The sequence below is a fragment of the Triticum aestivum genome, chromosome 7B (assembly GCF_018294505.1).
Source record: "Triticum aestivum cultivar Chinese Spring chromosome 7B, IWGSC CS RefSeq v2.1, whole genome shotgun sequence".
NCBI lineage: Eukaryota > Viridiplantae > Streptophyta > Magnoliopsida > Poales > Poaceae > Triticum > Triticum aestivum.
The window spans coordinates 438171289-438190888 of NC_057813.1; positions in this window are offsets into that span (position 1 = coordinate 438171289).

Sequence of the window (19600 nt, forward strand, 5' to 3'; positions counted from 1 at the left end):
AGAAGTAGTTAGGTTAACTAGTTTAATTAGGTTAATTATCTAGGTTAGTGCAAAAACTTAGTTAGGGCTTTGACAGAGAACTAGTCAGGTTAACTAGTTTAATTAGGTTAATTATCCATGTTAATTAGTGCAAAAATTTATTTTAGGCTTTGACAGAGAACTAGCTGCGTTAACTAGTTTAATTAGGGTTAATTATCTAGGTAAACTAGATTAACTAACTAGGTTAAATAGGTAGGTTAATTAGGTTCGTTGGATTAACAAGCTAGGTTAAGTAGATTGGCAAAGGTTTTTGATTTTTGAAAAGACCACTATTTTTCAAGGAAAAGAATTTAGGCAAATTTTATTTTTCATTGAAGTGGTCATGTTATATCTTTTCATTGAAGTTGTTCGATTGTGCCCAAGTGGCTTTGTTGTTTCCAGGGAATGATGCTGAGTGGCCTATGTTTTGCCGGAATGTTGATTCATTTCTGTTCCGGCAAATTTCAGGTTCTCGATTTGTCCACTTTTTAGCAAAGGTCATGCCGAAATTTCCCGTGAATTTCGGCATGACTTGTGCTACAAACTAGGACATATCGAGTGCCTGGGATTTGCCGCACCAGGAAGGAGTCAACATTCCTGCAAAACAATAGTCCTTTTTTATGTCATTATTCATTTTATTAGGTCTAGAATTAATTGACTAGATTTAATCATAGGAAACATGGCTAGCAACGATGAAGGACAGGGTTCTGGTGATTGCGACGACGTCTACCGGGCGGCAGACGAATTTTTTAGCTTTACCAACGATCAACAGATGTTGTTGCTGGGCCCACCGGTGGCATCGGTGACTGAGACCGACACGCAGACCGATGCTGAGACCGATACGCAGACCGGTGCTGAGACTGACACCGGCGCTGAGATTCAGACCGGCATCGAGACCGGCGCTGAAACTGGTGCTGCCTCGGGGAGCGGAGCCGGTGTAGAACCAAAAGCAAAGAGGCAACAGGTTCCTAACAAACTCAGGACTACTAGACTGGTGGTCACGGAGGTGGACGACGGCAATTTTGAGCCAAAGGCGCCCGAGGAAGCGCGCGTGTGCTATGGCAATCAAATAGGCTGCATCATACGGACAACCGCCACCATCAACGATGAGAATCTAAAGAAGATAGAAAATATGAGGAGCTCCCTCCTAAAGAAGTTTCACCAGATATTCTTGTTCCCGGGCCGGAATGAGAAGGATTATGAAGATCCAGACAATGACCCGGCAATGAAGAAGATAAACAAACACGCCATGACCAAGTTTAGCAACGCGTTGGCCGCCTGGAAAAATCGAGTGAAAGCAAAGATCAACGATGGGGAACCCTACTCCGAGATTGTAAAGGATAGTCCGACAATCACGGAAGAGCAGTTTCAAATATTCAAGGAGGCTTGCGAGGCCGAAGCTGCCAAAGAAAAGTCTAAGTACATGAAGGGGCTTCAAAAGAGGAACATTGGGACCCACCACCTCGGAAGCCGTGGTTACGGCGGAAAGAGGTCCAAATGGGCCAAGGAGGACGCGGAAGCCGCGAGTCTGGGCATCCCAGACCCCTTGGCGGATTTCACCGTCCCGCAGGAGCGTGACGTCCTGAGGGCCCGCCACCGTTGGGACCCACTGAAGAAGGTTTATGAGACAACACCGGTCATTACGGAGTTCGTGAGACTGCTGGTAATTTTAGTTTCTGATCAATTCGACTGCACACGTTAGTCATATTTGTAAACGATCCTTGTGCCTTTTGCAGAGAGAGCAACACCGGATTGCGGCCGAAAGCGACTCGCCGTCTGAGGCATTGGCGAGGCCCAAGTGGGACACTCCATTCAACCGGGCGTTGAACATATTGAAACGACAACCGGTGGATACTCGACCGTCGTATGGACGCGTGCACGGTGTCGGAGACGGCGCCACGTGGAAGAAGTACTACCGTGAGACCATGGAGGAGAAAAAGGAAAGACGGAGGTTAACTGAAGAAAGCATCGACAAGAAGGTTGAGATTGCGGTTGAGAAGAAATCATCTCAGACAGTCGCAACAGCGGTAGCTGCCGCAAAACAGGCGATTGCAGATATATCTACTTCCTTGGTGACGGGCGTTCACACTTGGACAAGGGAAAATCCAAAAAAAATGCAGAGGACTTTCCCCTTGCTGACTTCTTGGCAGCACATGCTCCTGCACCGGCTCCCGCACCTGCTCCTGCACCTGCTCCCGCACCGGCTCCCGCACCGGCTGCAGCACCGGACGTGCTCGGTGGTGCCTCCTCTTTGGCTGAGCTCGACGCCCTCACGGTATCTGCCACACCGGCCCCCTTCAATATAAATGTATAATCTCCCGTTTTCATTGCCTTTCGGATGTCTCACGTCGCAGACTTTTATTTGCAGGCCGACGAAACCCTGTGCACCATATTGTACACCATCGGCGAACAGAAGGTGGACGTGGGGAAGGGGACGATAATGGAGCCGAAGGAACCATTGTTCCACAGCCGGTCGATCCCCCCGAACGTCTTCAAGGTTTCCGTGGCCAGTGTCAAACCGGGCCACGAGAATTTGCCTCCTCTAATACTAGTGGGTGATGACGACGAGACCCCACGGCGGCTTGGTGATTGTTGCAATGGGTGGGTCCTGTTGTGGCCAAAGAGTCTGCTTCGTCTGGAGGCGGCCGGGAGCACACCCACGAGCACGCAGCCTCAGCAAGGTATGAACATCAACACCCCACCTACCCAATTAGCGTCGGGTGTCGGGTTGGGTGATAGCGGACGGGGTAAGCAGGTGGCTCCATTAGAGGCTGATGACGTCGCCATGGATGAGGATGAGGATGATGATGGCGCTAAACAGTATGTCTATACTGGCGCCTCCTCAGGGTTTGAGCATCATGAGTCGGTGCCTGAATTACCGTCTCAACGTGTTATTGACGACTATCCGGTGGTAAAGAAGCCTAGGAAGAGAGCGAGGAAAGGCAAAAAAGCTGATTCTATGATCCAGCCGCCTCGGCTTCGGGACCGTGTAGATATCCCCGATGCGGATAAATGGCATATCCCCGGTCGACCAATCCTACCTGAAACAGCGCTACGGGCCAGATTCGGTGATCTAAGGAGACTTCATGACGATGTGCTGCGGGTAGAGAAAGGCCTCATCGCCTCGAAAGATCCAGGATACCCACTCTACATGGTTAACGTTCCGCAGCAAATGTCGTACGTCAAGGGCTTCCCCGCGGATAAGTTCTTCCTCCGATTCGATTACATATTCGACATGTTTCACGTGAAGAAGCTGGATTTTACTTTTGTCCGCCTTTATGCCTTGCACATGAGCTACATCATTGGGGTTGAGCAGATATCTCATATCTGTGTCGCTGACCCGTACTACATGCACGAGGGCTTCTTGGGAGTCTGTGCACAGCATCGTGAATACGCGAGGGATTACATCGTCAGTTTCATGCTCGCCAATAAGGACAAGGAGGCGATTCTCGTGCCTTATCATCCCGTGTAAGTCATCCGCGCTGCTATCCTTCCTTCGATTTCAATAATTCATTTGCACGGTGGAGGCTAATTAATTTGAGGTGTACTTATTTTGTGCAGCGGCGGGCGCGCCGTCCTCATCATCCTCTACCCCCGATTCTCCCACGCTCTTTACTTGGACTCGTCGAAGAACATTCACAAAAAGGATTACACCCACATCAAAGATGTTCTCGACAGTGCTATGTTTTACTACCAAGCAAGGGGTGGAGAGGTTAGGGACAAGAAGAGAAGGGGCGGCAGGCCCGCCTTCAGCCATAAGACCGACTTCTGCTGCATCCAGCAACCGAACGATTCTCTTAATGATGGATTCTATGTCCTACACCACATGCTGGAGTACCGACGGGATCACCAGAACCTTCACATGGCACCTAGATCTAGTGATGCCCATATTCTGCAATGGGCAAAGGACATAGGAGATATCGAGGATCATCGACTTCGAGCTGAGTTCTATAACATCCAGCGTGAACTTGCCCAAATCATCATGAATGAGGTCGTCGGAAAAACAGGGATGTTCCATGCAGAAGGACAAATGTCGCGGGAAGACGTCCGAACATGGATAGCCTCTCAGCGTCTCAACATGAAGCCTTTCACTAAGCTCGATGACTATCTCCCTGACTTGGATGGATGGCACGACATGATGGAGTGATTGTCGATATATGACAATGTGTCCGTTTAGTCCATACTTTCTTTTATGACAAAACGTTGAGTTATGCACGGTGAAACTTTATTTGTGATGTAATTAAACCGTCCTCCTCCTCGACTAGCGAAAATCACTCTAGTTAGGTCATTTTGGGTACGATGAACTTTGTTGTTTATGCTTATGATATGTTGTTTCTATTTTTGCCAAGTCTGTCTCTTTGTGTTGCTCAACTATATATGTTGCATATCATCGACTCATGTGACGATGCAGGTGCATAGATCATAAATGGCGAAGAAGTGCTACGCCAGGAGTATATATACGACAAGTGGCCGGAGTGTCAGGCCCAGGTGTACCGGTTTTCGGTTTCCGAGCGACACGCAGTACTTAGTTTAGGTTCACGCTAATGCGAGAGAGGGATACGAACTCATGTACTCAAAGTGATACCTATTCTCGTGTATATCATTGTTTAGATGGATGACGATGTATTTGCAAGTAATCGAGACTTGTATCGCTATTTTCGAGATTGATGACGAGAGACCACTTTGTGTTGGATGATGATTAAGATGATGACATGATTTGATGAGACTAATTGTATGTATATGCTATGATTACATTTGTATGTGGATGATATGCTAAAGATTATTGTATAAAGCCTATTCAAATGCAAAACAAATAAAAAACAAATCTGCAGGAAAAAAACTAATAAAACTAGTAGTAGCGAGGGGGGAATTTAGAAGTAGCGCCAACTTACCAGTAGCGCTTACCTGTAAACGGCGCTGCAGATAATATCAGCAGTGTCCTTTTCGAAAGAGCGCTGCAGCTATTCATGTGTAGCAGTAGCGTGGGTCAACACGTGCTACTGCTATACGTTAGCTGTAGCGCCTTATTAGTAGCGCCGGTACCCGCGCTACTGAGAGGGCCAAAACCCGCGCTGCTGCTAGGCTTTTCCCTAGTAGTGCCCCTTGGGCGCGCCCCCGCCCTCGTGGGCCCCTCGTGGCTCCCCTGACCGACTTCTTTCGCCTATATATATCCATATACCCTAAAAACATCGGGGACGAGAATAGGGAGTTCCGCCGCCGCAAGCCTCTGTAGACACCAAAAACCAATCAGGACCCTGTTCCGTCACCCTGGCAGAGGGGGAATCCCTCACCGGTGGCCATCTTCGTCATCCCGGTGCTATCCATGACGAGGAGGGAGTAGTTCACCCTCGGGGCTGAGGGTATGTACCAGTAGCTATGTGTTTGACCTCTCTCTCTCGTGTTCTTGATTTGGCACGATCTTGATGTATCGCGAGCTTTGCTATTATCGTTGGATCTTATGATGTTTCTCCCACTCTACTCTCTTGTAATGGATTGAGTTTTCCCTTTGAAGTTATCTTATCGGATCGAGTCTTTAAGGACTTGAGAACACTTGATGTATGTCTTGCATGTTCTTATCTGTGGTGACAATGGGATATTCACGTGATCCACTTGATGTATGTTTTGGTGATCAACTTGCGGGTTCCGTAACATTGTGAACTTATGCATAGGGGTTGGCACACGTTTTTGTCTTAACTCTCTGGTAGAAACTTTGGGGCACTCTTTGAAGTACTTTGTGTTGGTTTGAATAGATGAATTTGAGATTGTGTGATGCATATCATATAATCATACCCACGGGTACTTGATGAAGGAAATATGTCCTAGAGGCAATAATAAAGTTATTATTTATTTCCTCATATCATGATAAATGTTTATTATTCATGCTAGAATTGTATTAACCGGAAACATGATACATGTGTGAATACATAGACAAACATATAGTCACTAGTATGCCTCTACTTGACTAGCTCATTAATCAAAGATGGTTATGTTTCCTAACCATAGACATGTGTTGTCATTTGATTAATGGGATCACATCATTAGGAGAATGATGTGATTGACATGACCCATCCCGTTAGCTTAGCACTTGATCGTTTAGTATTCTGCTATTGCTTTCTTCATGACTTATACATGTTCCTGTAACTATGAGAATTATGAACTCCCGTTTACCGGAGGAACACTTTGGGTACTACCAAACGTCACAACGTAACTGGGTGATTATAAAGGAGTACTACAGGTGTCTCCAAAGGTACATGTTGAGTTGGCGTATTTCGAGATTAGGTTTTGTCACTCCGATTGTCGGAGAGGTATCTCTGGGCCCTCGCGGTAATACTCATCACTTAAGCCTTGCAAGCATTATAACTAATGAGTTAGTTATGAGATGACGTATTACAGAATGAGTAAAGAGACTTGCCGGAACGAGATTGAACTAGGTATTGGATACCGACGATCAAATCTCGGGCAAGTAACATACCGATGACAAAGGGAACAACGTATGTTGTTATGCGGTTTGACCGATAAAGATCTTCGTAGAATATGTAGGAACCAATATGGGCATCCAGGTCCTGCTATTGGTTATTGACCGAGAATGGTTTTAGGTCATGTCTACATAGTTCTCGAACCCGTAGGGTCCGCACGCTTAACGTTTCGATGACAGTTTTATTATGAGTTTATAAGTTTTGATGTACCGAAGTTTGTTCGGAGTCCCGGATGTGATTACGGACATGACAAGGAGTCTCGGAATGGTCGAGACATAAAGATTGATATATTGGAAGCCTATGTTTGGACATCGGAATGGTTCCGGGTGAAATCGGCATTTTACCGGAGTACCGGGAGGTTACCCGAACCCCCCCGGGGGGTTAATAGGCCTACATGGGCCAAGAGGGAGAAGAGGGAAGGAGCCAGGAGGGGGCCGCACGCCCCTCCCCCTCCTAGTCCGAATAGGACAAGGGAAGGGGGGCGACGCCCCCCTTTCCTTCCCCTCTTCCTCCTCTTTCCCCCCTTCTCCTACTCCTACTTGGAAAGAGGGAGTCCTACTCTCGGTGGGAGTAGGACTCCCCCCCTTGGCGCGCCCTCTAGGCTGGCCGCCTCCTCCCCCTTGGCTCCTTTATATACGGGGGCAAGGGGGCACCCTAGAACACACAAGTTGATCTACGGATCGTTCCTTAGCCGTGTGCGGTGCCCCCTTCCACCATATTCCACCTCGGTCATATCGTCACGGAGTTTAGACGAAGCCCTGTGCCGGTAGAACATCATCGTCGTCACCACGCCGTCGTGCTGACGGAACTCATCTCCGGAGCCTTTGCTGGATCGGAGGGCCGGAGATCGTCATCGAGCTGAACGTGTGCTGAACTCGGAGGCCCCATACGTTCGGTGCTTGGATCGGTCGGATCGTGAAGACGTACGACTACATCAACCGCGTTGTGCTAACGCTTCCGCTTACGGTCTATGAGGGTACATGGACGAACACTCTCCCCTCTCGTTGCTATATCATCACCATGATCTTGCGTGTGCGTAGGAATTTTTTTGAAATTACTACGTTCCCCAACAGTGGCATCCGAGCCTAGGTTTTATGCGTTGATGTTATATGCACGAGTAGAACACAAGTGAGTTGTGGGCGATACAAGTCATACTGCTTACCAGCATGTCATACTTTGGTTCGGCGGTATTGTGAGATGAAGCGGCCCGGACCGACATTACGCGTACGCTTACGCGAGACTGGTTTCACCGTTACGAGCACTTTAGCTGAATCGAGTGTGGCTACGCCCGGTCGTTGCGAAGGTTAAAACAGCACCAACTTGACGAACTATCGTTGTGGTTTTTGATGCGTAGGTAAGAACGGTTCTTGCTAAGCCCGTAGCAGCCACGTAAAATTTGCAACAACAAAGTAGAGGATGTCTAACTTGTTTTTGCAGGGCATGTTGTGAGGTGATATGGTCAAGACGTGATGCTATATTTTTTTGTATGAGATGATCATGTTTTGTAACCGAAGTTATCGGCAACTGGCAGGAGCCATATGGTTGTCGCTTTATTGTATGAAATGCAAACTCCCTGTAATTGATTTACTTTATCACTAAGCGGTAGCGATAGTCGTAGAAGCAATAGATGGCGTAACGACAACGATGCTACGATGGAGATCAAGGTGTCGCGCCGGTGACGATGGTGATCATAACGGTGCTTCGAAGATGGAGATCACAAGCACAAGATGATGATGGCCATATCATATCACTTATATTGATTGCATGTGATGTTTATCCTTTATGCATCTTATCTTGCTTTGATTGACGGTAGCATTTTAAGATGATCTCTCGCTAATTATCAAGAAGTGTTCTCCCTGAGTATGCACCGTTGCGAAAGTTCTTCGTGCTGAGACACCACGTGATGATCGGGTGTGATAGGCTCTATGTTCAAATACAACGGGTGCAAAACAGTTGCACACGCGGAATACTCAGGTTATACTTGATGAGCCTAGCATATACAAATATGGCCTCGAAACACGGAGACCGAAAGGTCGAGCGTGAATCATATAGTAGATATGATCAACATAGAGATGTTCACCATTGAAACTACTCCATCTCACGTGATGATCGGACATGGTTTAGTTGATTTGGATCACGTGATCACTTAGATGACTAGAGAGATGTCTGTCTAAGTGGGAGTTCTTAAGTAATATGATTACAACAACAACAACAACAACAACAAAGCCTTTAGTCCCAAGCAAGTTGGGGTAGGCTAGAGGTGAAACCCATAAGATCTCGCAACCAACTCATGGCTCTAGCACATGGATAGCAAGCTTCCATGCACCCCTGTCCATAGCTAGCTCTTCGGTGATACCCCAATCCTTCAGGTCTCTCTTAACGGACTCCTCCCATGTCAAATTCGGTCTACCCCGTCCTCTCTTGACATTCTCCGCACGCTTTAGCCATCCGCTATGCACTGGAGCTTCTGGAGGCCTGCGCTGGATATGCCCAAACCATCTCAGACGATGTTGGACAAGCTTCTCTTCAATTGGTGCTACCCCAACTCTATCTCGTATATCATCATTCCGGACTCGATCCTTCCTCGTGTGGCCACACATCCATCTCAACATACGCATCTCCGCCACACCTAACTGTTGAACATGTCGCCTTTTAGTCGGCCAACACTCAGCGCCATACAACATTGCGGGTCGAACCGCCGTCCTGTAGAACTTGCCTTTTAGCTTTTGTGGCACTCTCTTGTCACAGAGAATGCCAGAAGCTTGGCGCCACTTCATCCATCCAGCTTTGATCCGATGGTTCACATCTTCATCAATACCCCCATCCTCCTGCAGCATTGACCCCAAATACCGAAAGGTGTCCTTCCGAGGTACCACCTGACCATCAAGGCTAACCTCCTCCTCCTCACACCTAGTAGTACTGAAACCGCACATCATGTACTCGGTTTTAGTCCTACTAAGCCTAAACCCTTTCGATTCCAAGGTTTGTCTCCATAACTCTAACTTCCTATTTACCCCCGCCCGACTATCGTCAACTAGCACCACATCATCCGCAAAGAGCATACACCATGGGATATCTCCTTGTATATCCCTTGTGACCTCATCCATCACCAATGCAAAAAGATAAGGGCTCAAAGCTGACCCCTGATGCAGTCCTATCTTAATCGGGAAGTCATCAGTGTCGACATCACTTGTTCGAACACTTGTCACAACATTATCGTACATGTCCTTGATGAGGGTAATGTACTTTGCTGGGACTTTGTGTTTCTCCAAGGCCCACCACATGACATTCCGCGGTATCTTATCATAGGCCTTCTCCAAGTCAATGAACACCATATGCAAGTCCTTCTTTTGCTCCCTATATCTCTCCATAAGCTGTCGTACCAAGAAAATGGCTTCCATGGTCGACCTCCCAGGCATGAAACCAAACTGGTTTTTGGTCACGCTTGTCATTCTTCTTAAGCGGTGCTCAATGACTCTCTCCCATAGCTTCATTGTATGGCTCATCAGCTTAATTCCACGGTAATTAGTACAACTCTGAACATCCCCCTTGTTCTTGAAGATTGGTACTAATATACTCCGTCTCCATTCTTCTGGCATCTTGTTTGCCCGAAAAATGAGATTGAAAAGCCTGGTTAGCCATACTATCGCTATGTCCCCGAGACCTTTCCACACCTCAATGGGGATACAATCCGGGCCCATCGCCTTGCCTCCCTTCATCCTTTTTAAAGCCTCCTTGACCTCAGACTCCTGGATTCGACGCACAAAACGCATGCTGGTCTCATCAAAAGAGTCGTCCAGTTCAATGGTAGAGCTTTCATTCTCCCCATTGAACAGCTTGTCGAAGTACTCCCGCCATCTATGCTTAATCTCCTCGTCCTTCACCAAGAGTTGGCCTGCTCCGTCCTTGATGCATTTGACTTGGCCAATATCCCTCGTCTTCCTCTCTCGGATCTTGGCCATCTTATAGATGTCCCTTTCGCCTTCCTTCGTGCCTAACCGTTGGTAGAGGTCCTCATACGCCCGACCCCTTGCTTCACCAACAGCTCGCTTTGCGGCCTTCTTCGCCATCTTGTACTTCTCTATGTTGTGTGCACTCCTATCCAGGTATAGGCGTCTAAAGCAATCTTTCTTCTCTTTAATCGCCTTCTGGACATCATCATTCCACCACCAGGTATCCTTATCTTCGCTTCTCCTTCCCCTGGACACTCCAAACTCCTCTGAGGCCACCTTACGAATGCAAGTCGCCATCTTCATCCACACATTGTCCGCATCCCCTCCTTCCTCCCAAGGGCCCTCCTTAATGACCCTCTCCTTGAACGCCTGAGCTACCTCCCCCTTGAGCTTCCACCACTTCGTTCTAGCGACTTTAGCCCGCTTATCCCGCTGGACACGAATCCGAAAGCGGAAGTCAGCAACCACCAGCTTATGCTGGGGTACAACACTCTCTCCAGGTATCACCTTACAGTCTAGGCACGCACGCCTATGTTCCCTTCTCGAGAGGATGAAATCAATCTGGCTAGAGTGTTGGCCACTACTAAAAGTCACCAGATGTGATTCTCTCTTTCTAAAGAGGGTGTTGGCTACAATCATGTTGTAGGCTAGAGCAAAGCTTAAGACATCGTCTCCTTCTTGATTCCTGATGCCATAGCCAAAGCCCCCATGCGCCCCTTCAAAACCTGTGTTAGATGTACCCACGTGGCCATTGAGGTCTCCTCCTATGAAGAGCTTCTCACCAATCGGTACACTCCTAACCATGTCTTCCAGGCCTTCCCAGAACTCCCTCTTGGTGTTCTCATTGTGGCCTACTTGCGGGGCATACGCGCTGATAACATTGAGAACCAAGTCCTCAACTACCAGCTTGACCAGGATAATCCGATCCCCACGTCTCTTGACGTCTACCACTCCATACTTGAGGCTCTTGTTGATCAAGATGCCTACGCCATTTCTGTTTGCAGCCGTCCCCGTGTACCATAGCTTGAAGCCGGTATCCTCCACCTCCTTCGCCTTCTGTCCTCTCCATTTGGTTTCTTGGACGCAAAGGATATCAACACCTCTCCTCACCGCTGCATCAACTAGCTCCCGAAGCTTCCCTGTCAGAGACCCTACGTTCCAGCTACCTAAGCGAATCCTCCTAGGCTCGGCTAGCTTCCTTACCCTTCGCACTCGTCGAGTCAAATGCGAAGACCCTTGCTCATTTTCCACTACATCCGGGCGCCGATGTAGCGCGCCACTAAGGATGCGACGACCCGATCCTCGCTCACTTTCCACCGTATCCGGATCAAGATACGGCGCGCCACCTGGGGGGTGACGGCCCGGCCCTTGCCCATTTTCCACCACACCCGGGTTCCGATGTGGCGCGTCGCTGAGAGGGTTACGCCCCAACGAAAATCTTTTGGGTTTCATCTCCATAAGAGTGGCTGAGTTTTTACGTTGGCTCGCCAAGCCTATCACAACCCTCCTCCTTTACCCGGGCTTGGGACCGGCTATGTTGAGACAACATAGGCGGAGTTTCTTAAGTAATATGATTAATTGAACTTAAATTTATCATGAACTTAGTACCTGATAGTATTTTGCTTGTCTATGTTTGTTTGTAGATAGATGGCTCGTGTTGTTGTTCCGTTGAATTTTAATGCGTTCCTTGAGAAAGCAAAGTTGAAAGATGATGGTAGCAATTACACGGACTGGGTCCGTAACCTGAGGATTATCCTCATTGCTGCACAGAAAAGTTACGTCCTGGAAGCACCGCTGGGTGCCAGGCCTGCTGCTGATGCAACTGACGACGTTAAGAACGTCTGGCAGAGCAAAGCTGATGACTACTCTATAGTTCAGTGTGCCATGCTTTACGGCTTAGAACCGGGCCTTCAACGAAGTTTTGAACGTCATGGAGCATATGAGATGTTCCAGGAGTTGAAGTTAATATTTCAAGCTAATGCCCGGATTGAGAGATATGAAGTCTCCAATAAGTTCTATAGCTGCAAGATGGAGGAGAATAGTTCTGTCAGTGAACACATACTCAAAATGTCTGGGTATAATAATCACTTGATTCAACTGGGAGTTAATCTTCCTGATGATAGTGTCATTGACAGAATTCTCCAATCACTGCCACCAAGCTACAAGAGCTTCGTGATGAACTATAATATGCAAGGGATGAACAAGACTATTCCCGAGCTCTTCACAATGCTAAAAGCTGCGGAGGTAGAAATCAAGAAGGAGCATCAAGTGTTGATGGTCAACAAGACCACTAGTTTCAAGAAGAAGGGCAAAGGGAAGAAGAAGGGGAACTTCAAAAAGAACGGCAAGCAAGTTGCTGCTCAAGAGAAGAAACCCAAGTCTGGACCTAAGCCTGAAACTGAGTGCTGCTACTGCAAGCAGACTGGACACTGGAAGCGGAACTGCCCCAAGTATTTGGCGGATAAGAAGGATGGCAAAGTGAACAAAGGTATATGTGATATACATGTTATTGATGTGTACCTTACTAATGCTCGCAGTAGCACCTGGGTATTTGATACTGGTTCTGTTGCTAATATTTGCAACTCGAAACAGGGACTACGGATTAAGCGAAGATTAGCTAAGGATGAGGTGACGATGCGCGTGGGAAATGGTTCCAAAGTCGATGTGATCACGGTCGGCACGCTACCTCTACATCTACCATCGGGATTAGTTTTAGACCTAAATAATTGTTATTTGGTGCCAGCGTTGAGCATGAACATTATATCTGGATCTTGTTTGATGCGAGACGGTTATTCATTTAAGTCAGAGAATAATGGTTGTTCTATTTATATGAGTAATATCTTTTATGGTCATGCACCCTTGAAGAGTGGTCTATTTTTATTGAATCTCGATAGTAGTGATACACATATTTATAGTGTTGAAACCAAAAGATGCAGAGTTGATAATGATAGTGCAACTTATTTGTGGCACTGCCGTTTAGGTCATATCGGTGTAAAGCGCATGAAGAAACTCCATACTGATGGGCTTTTGGAATCACTTGATTATGAATCACTTGGTACTTGCGAACCGTGCCTTATGGGCAAGATGACTAAAACGCCGTTCTCCGGTACTATGGAGAGAGCAACAGATTTGTTGGAAATCATACATACAGATGTATGTGGTCCAATGAATGTTGAGGCTCGTGGCGGATATCGTTATTTTCTCACCTTCACAGATGATTTAAGCAGATATGGGTATATCTACTTAATGAAACACAAGTCTGAAACATTTGAAAAGTTCAAAGAATTTCAGAGTGAAGTGAAAAATCATCGTAACAAGAAAATAAAGTTTCTACGATCTGATCGTGGAGGAGAATATTTGAGTTACGAGTTTGGTCTACACTTGAAACAATGCGGGATAGTCTCGCAACTCACGCCACCTGGAACACCACAACGAAATGGTGTGTCCGAACGTCGTAATCGTACTTTACTTGATATGGTACGATCTATGATGTCTCTTACTAATCTACCGCTATCGTTTTGGGGTTATGCTGTAGAGATGGCCGCATTCACGTTAAATAGGGCACCATCAAAATCCGTTGAGACGACGCCTTATGAACTATGGTTTGGCAAGAAACCAAAGTTGTCGTTTCTTAAAGTTTGGGGCTGCGATGCTTATGTGAAGAAACTTCAACCAGATAAGCTCGAACCCAAATCGGAGAAATGTGTCTTCATAGGATACCCAAAGGAGACTATTGGGTACACCTTCTATCACAGATCTGAGGGCAAGATTTTCGTTGCTAAAGTTGGATCCTTTCTAGGGAAGGAGTTTCTCTCGAAAGAAGTGAGTGGGAGGAAAGTAGAACTTGACGAGATAACTGTATCTACTCCCTTATTGGAAAGTAGTTCACCACAAGAACCGGTTCCTGTGACAACTACACCAATCAGTGAGGAAGCTAATGATATTGATCATGAAACTTCGGAACAAGTTTCTACAGAACCTCGTAGGTCTACCAGAGTAAAATCCACACCAGAGTGGTACGGTAATCCTATTCTGGAAGTCATGTTACTTGACCATGATGAACCTATGAACTATGAGGAAGCGATGATGAGCCCAGATTCCGCAAAATGGTTGGAGGCCATGAAATCTGACATGGGATCCATGTATGAAAACAAAGTATGGACTTTGGTTGACTTGCCCGATGATCGGCAAGCTATTGAGAATAAATGGATCTTTAAGAAGAAGACTGACGCTGATGGTAATGTAACTATCTATAAAGCTCGACTTGTTGCGAAAGGTTTTCGACAAGTTCAAGGGGTTGACTACGATGAGACTTTCTCACCCGTAGCGATGCTTAAGTCTGTCCGAATCATGTTAGCTATTGCTGCATTTCTTGATTATGAAATTTGGCAAATGGATGTCAAGACTGCATTCTTGAATGGATTTCTAGAAGAAGAGTTGTATATGATGCAGCCGGAAGGTTTTGTCGATCCAAAAGGTGCTAACAAAGTGTGCAAGCTCCAGTGTTCCATTTATGGACTGGTGCAAGCATCTCGGGGTTGGAATAAACGCTTTGATAGTGTGATCAAAGCATATGGTTTTATACAGACTTTTGGAGAAGCCTGTATTTACAAGAAAGTGAGTGGGAGCTCTGTAGCATTTCTAATTTTATATGTAGATGACATATTGTTAATTGGAAATGATATAGAATTTCTAGATAGCATAAAGGGATACTTGAATAAAAGTTTATCAATGAAAGACCTTGGAGAAGCTGCTTATATATTGGGCATGAAGATCTATAGAGATAGATCAAGACGCTTAATAGGACTTTCACAAAGCACATACCTTGACAAAATTTTGAAAAAGTTCAAAATGGATCAGGCAAAGAAAGGATTCTTGCCTATGCTACAAGGTGTGAAGTTGAGTCAAACTCAATGCCCAACCACAGCAGAAGATAGAGAGAAAATGAAAGATGTTCCCTATGCTTCAGCCATAGGCTCTATCATGTATGCAATGCTATGTACCAGACCTGACGTATGCTTAGCAATAAGTTTGGCAGGTAGGTACCAAAGTAATCCAGGAGTGGATCACTGGACAACGGTCAAGAACATCCTGAAATACCTAAAAATGACTAAGGATATGTTTCTCGTATATGGAGGTGACAAAGAGCTAGTCGTAAAAGGTTACGTCGATGCAAGCTTTGACACTGATCCGGACGATTCTAAATCGCAAACCGGATACGTGTTTATATTAAACGGTGGAGCTGTAAGTTGGTGCAGTTCTAAACAAAGCGTCGTGGCGGGATCTACATGTGAAGCGGAGTACATAGCTACTTCTGAAGCAGCGAATGAAGGAGTCTGGATGAAGGAGTTCATTTCCGATCTAGGTGTCATACCTAGTGCATCGGGACCAATGAAGATCTTCTGTGACAATACTGGTGCAATTGCCTTGGCAAAGGAATCCAGATTTCACAAGAGGACCAAGCACATCAAGAGACGCTTCAATTCCGTTCGGGACCAAGTCCAAGTGGGAGACATAGAGATTTGCAAGATACATACGGATCTGAACGTTGCAGACCCGTTGACTAAGCCTCTCTCACGAGCAAAGCATGATCACCACCAAGACTCCATGGGTGTTAGAATCATTACAATGTAATCTAGATTATTGACTCTAGTGCAAGTGGGAGACTGAAGGAAATATGCCCTAGAGGCAATAATAAAGTTATTATTTATTTCCTCATATCATGATAAATGTTTATTATTCATGCTAGAATTGTATTAACCGGAAACATGATACATGTGTGAATACATAGACAAACATATAGTCACTAGTATGCCTCTACTTGACTAGCTCATTAATCAAAGATGGTTATGTTTCCTAACCATAGACATGTGTTGTCATTTGATTAATGGGATCACATCATTAGGAGAATGATGTGATTGACATGACCCATCCCGTTAGCTTAGCACTTGATCGTTTAGTATTCTGCTATTGCTTTCTTCATGACTTATACATGTTCCTGTAACTATGAGAATTATGCAACTCCCGTTTACCGGAGGAACACTTGTCACAACGTAACTGGGTGATTATAAAGGAGTACTACAGGTGTCTCCAAAGGTACATGTTGAGTTGGCGTATTTCGAGATTAGGTTTTGTCACTTCGATTGTCGGAGAGGTATCTCTGGGCCCTCTCGGTAATACTCATCACTTAAGCCTTGCAAGCATTATAACTAATGAGTTAGTTATGAGATGACGTATTACAGAATGAGTAAAGAGACTTGCCGGTAACGAGATTGAACTAGGTATTGGATACCGACGATCAAATCTCGGGCAAGTAACATACCGATGACAAAGGGAACAACGTATGTTGTTATGCGGTTTGACCGATAAAGATCTTCGTAGGATATGTAGGATCCAATATGGGCATCCAGGTCCCGCTATTGGTTATTGACCGAGAATGGTTTTAGGTCATGTCTACATAGTTCTCGAACCCGTAGGGTCCGCATGCTTAACGTTTCGATGACAGTTTTATTATGAGTTTATAAGTTTTGATGTACCGAAGTTTGTTCGGAGTCCCGGATGTGATTACGGACATGACGAGGAGTCTCGGAATGGTCGAGACATAAAGATTGATATATTGGAAGCCTATGTTTGGACATCGGAATGGTTCTGGGTGAAATCGGCATTTTACCGGAGTACCGGGAGGTTACCGGAACCCCCCCGGGGGGTTAATGGGCCTACATGGGCCAAGAGGGAGAAGAGGGAAGGAGCCAGGAGGGGGCCGCGCGCCCCTCCCCCTCCTAGTCCGAATAGGACAAGGGAAGGGGGGCGGCGCCCCCCCTTTCCTTCCCCTCTTCCTCCTCTTTCCCCCCTTCTCCTACTCCTACTTGGAAAGAGGGAGTCCTACTCCCGGGGGGAGTAGGACTCCCCCCTTGGCGCGCCCTCTAGGCCGGCCGCCTCCTCCCCCTTGGCTCCTTTATATACGGGAGCAAGGGGGCACCCTAGAACACACAAGTTGATCTACGGATCGTTCCTTAGCCGTGTGCGGTGCCCCCTTCCACCATATTCCACCTCGGTCATATCATCGCGGAGTTTAGACGAAGCCCTGCGCCGGTAGAACATCATCATCGTCACCACACCGTCGTGCTGACGGAACTCATCTCCGGAGCCTTTGCTGGATCGGAGGGCCGGAGATCGTCATCGAGCTGAACGTGTGCTGAACTCGGAGGCCCCGTACGTTCGGTGCTTGGATCGATCGGATCATGAAGACGTACGACTACATCAACCGTGTTGTGCTAACGCTTCTGCTTACGGTCTATGAGGGTACGTGGACGAACACTCTCCCCTCTCGTTGCTATATCATCACCATGATCTTGCGTGTGCGTAGGAATTTTTTTGAAATTACTACGTTCCCCAACAGTGGTATCAGAGCCTAGGTTTTATGCGTTGATGTTATATGCACGAGTAGAACACAAGTGAGTTGTGGGCGATACAAGTCATACTGCTTACCAGCATGTCATACTTTGGTTCGGCGGTATTGTGAGATGAAGCGGCCCGGACCGACATTACACGTACGCTTACGCGAGACTGGTTTCACCGTTACGAGCACTCGTGCTTAAAGGTGACTGGCGGGTGTCTGTCTCTCTCACTTTAGCTGAATCGAGTGTGGCTACGCCCGGTCCTTGCGAAGGTTAAAACAACACCAACTTGACGAACTATCGTTGTGGTTTTTGATGCGTAGGTAAGAACGGTTCTTGCTAAGTCCATAGCAGCCATGTAAAATTTGCAACAACAAAGTAGAGGACGTCTAACTTGTTTTTGCAGGGCATGTTGTGATGTGATATGGTCAAGACGTGATGCTATATTTTTTTGTATGAGATGATCATGTTTTGTAACCGAAGTTATCGGCAACTGGCAGGAGCCATATGGTTGTCGCTTTATTGTATGAAATGCAAACGCCCTGTAATTGCTTTACTTTATCACTAAGCGGTAGCAATAGTCGTAGAAGCAATAGATGGCGTAACGACAACGATGCTACGATGGAGATCAAGGTGTCGCGCCGGTGACGATGGTGATCATAACGGTGCTTCGAAGATGGAGATCACAAGCACAAGATGATGATGGCCATATCATATCACTTATATTGATTGCATGCGATGTTTATCCTTTATGCATCTTATCTTGCTTTGATTGACGGTAGCATTTTAAGATGATCTCTCGCTAATTATCAAGAAGTGTTCTCCCTGAGTATGCACCGTTGCGAAAGTTCTTCGTGCTGAGACACCACGTGATGATCGGGTGTGATAGGCACTAGTGAAAGTATGAACCCTAGGCCTTGTTTCCTAGCATTGCAATACCGTTTACGCTCACTTTTATCATTAGTTACCTTGCTGTTTTTTATATTTTCAGATTACAAAAACCTATAAATCCATCCATATTGCACTTGTATCATCATCTCTTCGCTGAACTAGTGCACCTATACAATTTACCATTGTATTGGGTGTGTTGGGGACACAAGAGACTCTTTGTTATTTGGTTGCAGGGTTGCTTGAGAGAGACCATCTTCATCCTACGCCTCCCACGGATTGATAAACCTTAGTTCATCCACTTGAGGGAAATTTGTTACTGTCCTACAAACCTCTGCACTTGGAGGCCCAACAACGTCTACAAGAAGAAGGTTGTGTAGTAGACATCAAGCAGTTTCTGGCGCCGTTGCCGGGGAGGTGAGTGCTTGAAGGTATATCTTTATATCTTGCAATCGAATCTTTTAGTTTCTTGTTTTATCACTAGTTTAGTTTATAAAAGAAAACTACAAATAAATGGAATTAAGGTTGCCTCATATGCTTCATCTTTTTAATGTCTTCCGTGAAAATAAGGATTCCGATAGTTGTGCTCAATTGCTAGAGGAAGAATGCATTAGAATGTTTGGCACTAAATCTTTGAATGATGAGCATGATTGCAATTTTGTTAGTACGAATTCCTTGAATATCCATGATGCTAATGATATGCAAAGCCACAAGCTTGGGGATGCTATGTTTGACGAAGATGATATTATTTGTCCCCCAAGTTTAGATGAGCAAATTTATTATGATGACAGCATGCCTCCTATTTATGATGATTATATTGATTAAAGTGGGTTTGGAAGAGTGTCGGCTTTAGGAAGTAATTATCCCA